Raw genomic sequence first — 7,605 nt, forward strand, 5'->3', positions numbered from 1 at the left:
GTTATAGTTGCTTTGAATCTTTCTAAAAATATTAGACATTTTAAAATGTTTTTTCTCTTATTTTTATTTCAAAAGGACACACTTTTCTCAATATTTTAATACAATTTTGAATTACAGCATTTTAAAGTATCTGTTGATTGTTTTCTCTGCTCTACATACAGGAAAATTAATGTTTATCTAGAGTTGGTGTCAGGTGGATATTGGCATGTTGTCAGCTGATGTCTTTTTAGTTTCTTTTCAAAACCTTTATGCTAGCATTGGTGTGGTGGGATAAATATACTAATATATTCTCCCAAATTTACAATATTTGTTTAGAAACTAAGAAATGTGTACTATTGTAAGTAGTCAGTGCAGAGTTTTATTTTTTGCAACTTTTCTGAGTTTGGTGTGCTTTTAGTTATAAACAAGCAAGCTACAACAAAAAAACAGTTAATGCCTGGCCTTTACTGGAAGAGGCCAGCCATAAAAACATGTTAAAACTGGGTCTTTCCCTTGATACTGGTAGAAACTAATTGCTACCTGTCCATAGAGTTAATGGAAGGTTTATGTAATGACCACCCTGATTTCCCTATGAACTAAGTGAATTATAGTGGATGCTTTCCATTATTTCTTCCTTATTCATCACTTTATTGCAAAAAAGACCTCTTTTATTTTGATCCCATCTGCAAGCTGTCTTAAAAAAAAAAAAAAAAGCCATCAAAGATTCTGAAATGTTTACCATGCCAATTCCTAGTTTCTTGTCATAAGGAAGATTCTTTGCTTAATTTTTTTTTTATTATTATTTGTATTTGTTTGAGGATCAATTCTGTAGAAATTTCACAGGAAAAAAGGAGCTATGCATGTGTTCAAATTGTTATCTTGATTAGAGTGATCAATAAGAAAGAAAATAATCATCATGTGTTTTCTTTCTTTTCCAGCTTACAGTTAGCGGTTGCTCTTGTTGTTCTGCAATTGAATACAATTGACCTAACATCTAGTTAGAAGCTCTCATATTTAAAATCTCAGGAGGGGATTCTGACTGAAAAGCTGCTGTTCTAGTAGGAGAAATGTCAAGTGCTCCCCGTTGGCAGGGTAAGTTTGCATGTTGGTCTTGGCAACTGTTTGTTACTGTTTTGGTCTCCTAGTACCAGTCTTCTCAAGGTCCTATCACACAGAGATTAATGCAGGAATGTGATCACTCCTCTCCATTAGGGCAATAGGGAATGGAAAGAAAAAAGTGGCAAGGCCCCCATGAAGGCAAATTTACATTTTCTTACTGAGTAAACGATATATCATAAGACCCTTGAAATACTTTCTTTGTTGTTCCCATAAATTTGAAAGTATATATGATAAAATAAAAGTACTGTGTAATTATGTGACAATTAAGAGAAACCTTAAGATATAATACATTTCTTATTTACATGGAAAGTTATTCATTTGGAACCATATAATGGTCCTGTTATTGGTGATGTTATTGATGATGTTACTGTTGGTCCATCATTTGTAATCACATGTAAAAGTTATATCAAAAATTACTTCAATACATTTCAAAAAGTCTAAAGAAAAATACAAATTTACTAAATTAAAAATCAAATAGATCACACTCAGAAAGTCTCAGAAACTGGCAAGGAACAATGAATGCTAATCTAAACCAAGTAAAATCTATATCTTATGGGCTATTGATTTATGGGAAACAGAAACATTTCAACTTGGTTTAATTTATATTTCCCCAATGAATAGCGATGTTGAGCATTTTTTCATATGTATGTTGGCAATTTGCCTATTTTCCTTTGAAAAGCTTCTGTACATGAGATATCACCTTTACTCCTGTCAGAATGGCTTTTCTAAAAGGTTAAAAAACAGTAGATGCTAGCGTGGATGCAGAGAGAAAGGAACATTTATACAGTGTGGATAGGACTGCAAATTAGTACAACCTCTATGGAAAACAGTATGAAGATTCCTCAAAGACCTGTAAGTAGACCTACAATGGGATCCAGCAATTCCAGGGCTGGGTATCTACCCAAAGGAAAAGAAGTCATTTTATCAAAAAGACACCTGCATTCGAATGTTTATTGCAGCACAGTTCATAATTGCAAAGACGTGGAATCAACCCAAATGTCCACCAACTCATGAGTAGATTAACAGAATGTAGTATATGTATATTATGGACTACTACTTAGCCACAAAGAAAGATGAATTAAGACCTTTTGCAACAATTTGCCTATTAGTCTAAGTGGAGTATCTAAAGATTGCAAAAATAAACACTACATTTACTCACTATTAAACTTGAACTAACTGATGAGCACACAGATACACAGAAGGAAGTAAAACTCGGTCAAAATCAAGTAGGGGAAGGTGGGAGGAGGGGATGGACAAAAAGTATCTAGTGGGTACAATGAACACTGTCTGGGTGATGGGCACACTTATAACTCTGACTCAAGCATAACAAAATTAATACATGTAACCAAAAACTTTTGTACCCCTGTAATATTTTGAAATTAAAAAAGAAAAATAATAGAATATTTCTGTGTTACAATACTTCTAAATGAATCTAATATAAGCCAGTTTTATTGATCTGCTAGTAAGACTTTGTATTAAGCTGGGGAATATATACTATCATCTTAATTTTCTCCAAGTTGTAAAAATTAACAGTTTCTCATGCATAACAGAAAGGTGCTAAATCCCTTTCTCTTGTTACAAAATCTGTTTTGTAGTACTAGGGAGACTATTTCATTTGCATGTTAATTGAAAAGAAAGTCATGGAAAAATGTTAGCAAGATGATAAAAGAAGCCTATTTATCCCACCTAAACTTAAGTGTCATTTACTCATTCCTGTTAGAAAGGAAAATAACCAGACTATCCGATTAATTATTCACATAGATTGCAATTTTGCAGCTATCTCCTGGCAAAAATGAGAAATCTATTAATCAATGAAAATAAAATTAATCATGAGTTTTCCTGTCCCCTACATGCAATTTTAATTTTTGTCTGATATGAGTTGGGAGTTTTGTATAGATTTTAATTTGAAGAAGCTCACTTCTTTAGTTAGATATCATTCATTAAATGGTTCTAGCTATCGCCTCTGTTATGAAATCAAACTACTCTGGATAAAATCTTGCTTAATTCAAGATGACAGGATTATTATCCATAAAGAATGGCTAGTATGTTGAAAACTCCTATATGACATGTTTATACCTCCTTTGTTTTTAGTATAATTGAGAAAATACTATTTATAAAATGGAATAGTATCACCTCATATGTTTAACAATATTGAAAAATATTTGGTGAAAATTATAATAATGTTTATCCATTAAACATTTATCTTGCATAAGTAAACTAGTCTGATAATTATTTTGCTAAATAAAACTACCTATCAATTTCTTTTAGTAGGGAAATACAATATTTCTAAGGACACACTTGTTTCTGGTGGTTCATCTTCTAAAGGCTTTCATGCTCTTTATCTTTCAGAAAACCTTATCAAATGTCTCCCATTCAAATCTGTAGACTTGTAAACATAAGTTCCTCTCAAAATTCTACCAAAATATTTAATGGGCATATGTATATGACTCATTCTAAATTCATTACAGAAATCATTGTGATTGAAAAAAGAGACAAACAGGAAAACACCATATATTTCCATGGTATTAAAGGTAATATAATTAACTTAAGCAAACTATATCAGAAGTAGAGGGAAAAATATTAATTGCCATGAGATAAATATTAGTGTGAAATTATTATCTTTATAATTTTATAAAATCTATTAACATTAAGTCTATAAATAGATTTTGGAGATTTCCATCAAGCCAGTTAAAATCATTCTCATAATATAGACCTCTAGAAAGAGTTTTGAAATTTAACAGTTAAAGAGAAAAATGGAAAGACAGTGAGTGGACAGTCATTTCAACCTATAAGCTCGAAAATATCTTTTCATTGTGCCCAAGTTTGAAGGCCAAGTGGCTCAACTGTACTTAATACTAACAAGTCCTGAGGAAAGTCTATGAGAAATACATCACCTCCCACTTCCCACTTCCTCACTCTCATGATCAATTTATGCAAATCTCAATTAAATTAACATTATACCAACCCCACCGAAACCACTTCAGGTCCCCCAGCTCTCCTTGCTATTTCTATGCTATGTTAAGGCTTACAATAATTTCTCTTTTGCTTCAGCACTTGTAACACTGTGAGGATAAGATCTTTCTTCATAAGTACAAACCAACTTTTCTCTGGAATCTTGTCTTATCCTTGAAGCTTTACTCTATAACTAGAATAATATCTGCTGTTTCAAATCCCATAAGTGTTTCTAGAAGTTTCAATTACTCCTTGGTGTTTGATCTGTTGAGCAATTTGCAGAATCAACATTGTTAGGGATTCAATGCAATCCCTATTAAATGGGATTCAATGCAATCCCTATTAAAATACCAACATCATTTTTCACAGATATAGAAAAAAATAATTCTATGCTTTGTATGAATCAGAGAAGACCCCATATGGAAATAGCAATCTTAAGCAAAAATAAAAATTGGGAGGCATAAATTTACCAGACTTCAAGCCATACTACGAGCTATAGTAACTAAAACAGTATGATATTGACACAAGAACAGAGACATAGATCAATGGAATAGAACTGAGAACACAGATATAAAACCGTCCTCATATAGCCATCTCATTTTTGACAAAACAGACAAAAACATACACTGGGGAAAAGAATCATTCAATAAATGGTGCTGGGAAAATTGGAAAGCCACCCACATGAGGAGTGTGGAGACAGGTATGGGTGCTAAGGAAGGTGGAGATAGTATAAAAGCTGATGATGATGGAGACATCATCTCACAAAAATCAACTCATGGTAGATAACAGACTTAAACCTATAAGGATTCTAGAAGAAAATGGAAAAACTCTTATAGACATCAACCTAGGCAAAGAATTTGTAGAGAAGAACCCAAAGGCCATCACAGAAACAACATAAATAAATAAATGGTACCTGATCAGATTAAAAAGCTTCTGTACAGCCAAGGAAACTATCACAAGATCAAACAGACAACTGACAGAATGGGAGAAAATATTCATATGCTACACATCCGATAAAGGCTGATAACCAGAATGTATATAGAACTCAGGGAAATGAGCAAGAAAAAAAATCAGACAACCTCATTAAAAAATGGGCAAAGGGCATGAACAGAAACTTTTCAAAAGAAGACAGACTAATGGCCAAAAAACATATGAAAAAATGCTCAACATCTCTAATCATCAGGGAAATACAAATAAAATATCACTTAGCTCCTTTGAGAATGGCTTTTTATCAAAAAGTCCCAAAACAATAAATGTTGGTGTGGATGCAGACAGATAGGAACACTCATACACTATTGGTAGGGCTGCAAACTAGTACAACCTCTGTGGAAAATAATATGGAGATACCTCAAAGAGCTAAAAGTAGAACTGACATTTGATCCAGCCATCTCATTACTGGGCATCTACTCAAAGGAAAAAAAGACATCTGTACTCAAATGTTTATAGCAGCACAATTCACAATTGCAAAGATGTGGAAACAACCCAAGTCCCCATCAACATATGAGTGGGCTAATAAAATGTGGTTCTATGTATACCAAGGAGTTCTACTCAGCCACAATATCAATGGTGATCTAGCACCTCTTGTATTATTCTGGGCACAGCTGGAGCCCATTCTTCTAAGTGAAGTATCCCAAGAATGGAAAAATAAGTACCACATGTACTCATCATCAAATTGGTATTAAGTGATCAACACTTATGTGTACATATAATAGTAACATTCATCAGATATCGGGCTGGTGGGAGGGAGGAAGAGGGGATGGGTATATATACACCTAATGGGTGCAGTGCATACCATCTAGGGGATGGACACACTTGAAGCTCTGACTCAAGTAGGGCAAAGGCAATATATGTAATGTAAATATTTGTACCCTTATAATATGCTGAAATTTTAAAAAAAAGAATAATAAAAAGAAAGGGGCCAGGCGCGGTGGATCATGCATGTAATTCTAGCACTCTGGGAGGCCGAGGTGGGCGGATTGCTCAAGGTCAGGTGTGGAAACCATCCTGAGCAAGAGCGAGACCCCGTCTCTACTATAAATAGAAAGAAATTAATTGGCCAACTAATATATATAGAAAAAATTAGCCCGGCATGGCGGCGCATGCCTGTAGTCCCAGCTACTCTGGAGGCTGAGGCAGTAGGATTGCTTGAGCCCAGGAGTTTGAGGTTGCTGTGAGCTAGGCTGATGCCACGGCACTCACTGTAGCCTGGGCAATAAAGTGAGACTCTGTCTCAAAAAAAAAAAAAAAAAAAAAAAAAAAAAAAAAAAAAAAAAAAAAAAAAAAAAGAAAAGAAATGGTTTCTATTTTGTATAACACAATATACCATTCATCTCTCTCTCCAACCCGTCCATCCTTTATTTTAACAATATTTATTGAGCATCTCTAGAGTGCTAGGTAATGTTCCTGATGCAGGAAAAACATCAATATCCGAAAGAGTTAATATTCTTTCTGTGATGGATCTCACAATCAGCTGGGGTAAAAAATAAGCAAACAAATTATGCATGTTATATAATTATATGATGTCTGATAACAGGGTTAGGACATCTTGGATGTGTCTGATCATTTTATGGAGGGTAATTAATCAAAGCCTCTATGACAAAGTCACATTAGAGTAGATAACAGAAAGAAGTTATGGGAGTGAGAATCTGTGGGGACATGAGGAGAATATCAGCAAAAGGAAAAGACAAATGCAGAAGCTTTGAAGAAAGACACTGCTTGGTGTTCAATGCCCAGAAACAAGGTAGTTATTTATGGACTAGAACAAGCAATAGAAATAAAGATTGAAAATGAAGTCAGAGAATCACATAGTGGTGAAGAGGAGATTAAAGGTAACTTTGTAGACCATTGGAAAGACTTTAAATTATATTTTAAATAAGATGGGAAGCCATCACAGTGCTTTGGGAAAACTATTGATATAACCTGATTTTGCTTTAAAAAGATCTATCTGACTTCTATGTGGAGACTATTGGAATCAGGGAGAACAGTTAAGAGAATAATGAAATAATCCAAGGTGACAGATCCTTTTGTTTATACCAGAATGTGGGGAGTGATTGGATTTTGTGTGTGTATGCATGTGAGCATGCACATTTTAAGATCATTTGAATGGGGGGCTAAAACTAGAAGCTCTGGCAAAGCGGGGTGGGGCAGCAAGGGCAAGATATGTAACCCTAACAATATTTGTACTCCATAATATGAAGTAATAAAAAAAATAAATTAAAAAAATAAATAAGTATATATGGAAAGAGAAATTTAAAAAAAGGAGAGAAGTTAAAGAGAGTTCCATTGTGTGTGTGTGTGTGTGTGTGTGTGTGTGTGTCCACGCACTGGTGCCACAATAACTGGTTAAAGCAGTTTCCATCAACCCAAGTGAATAATACAGTTTATGGAAAGGTTTTTTTCTCCGTTTTGGATTTATTAACTTAGATATAGCTTCCAAATGGAAATTTCATGTTTTCAATTTGACACATAAGCCTGGGCTTAAAGCAAGAGTCAAATTTGAAGTTAAAAAGTTTGAAATCTTCAGCATGTTAATGGTATTTACAGCCATGGGACTCC

Source organism: Microcebus murinus, chromosome 26 (assembly GCF_040939455.1).
Source record: "Microcebus murinus isolate Inina chromosome 26, M.murinus_Inina_mat1.0, whole genome shotgun sequence".
In the NCBI taxonomy this organism is placed as follows: Eukaryota; Metazoa; Chordata; class Mammalia; order Primates; family Cheirogaleidae; genus Microcebus; species Microcebus murinus.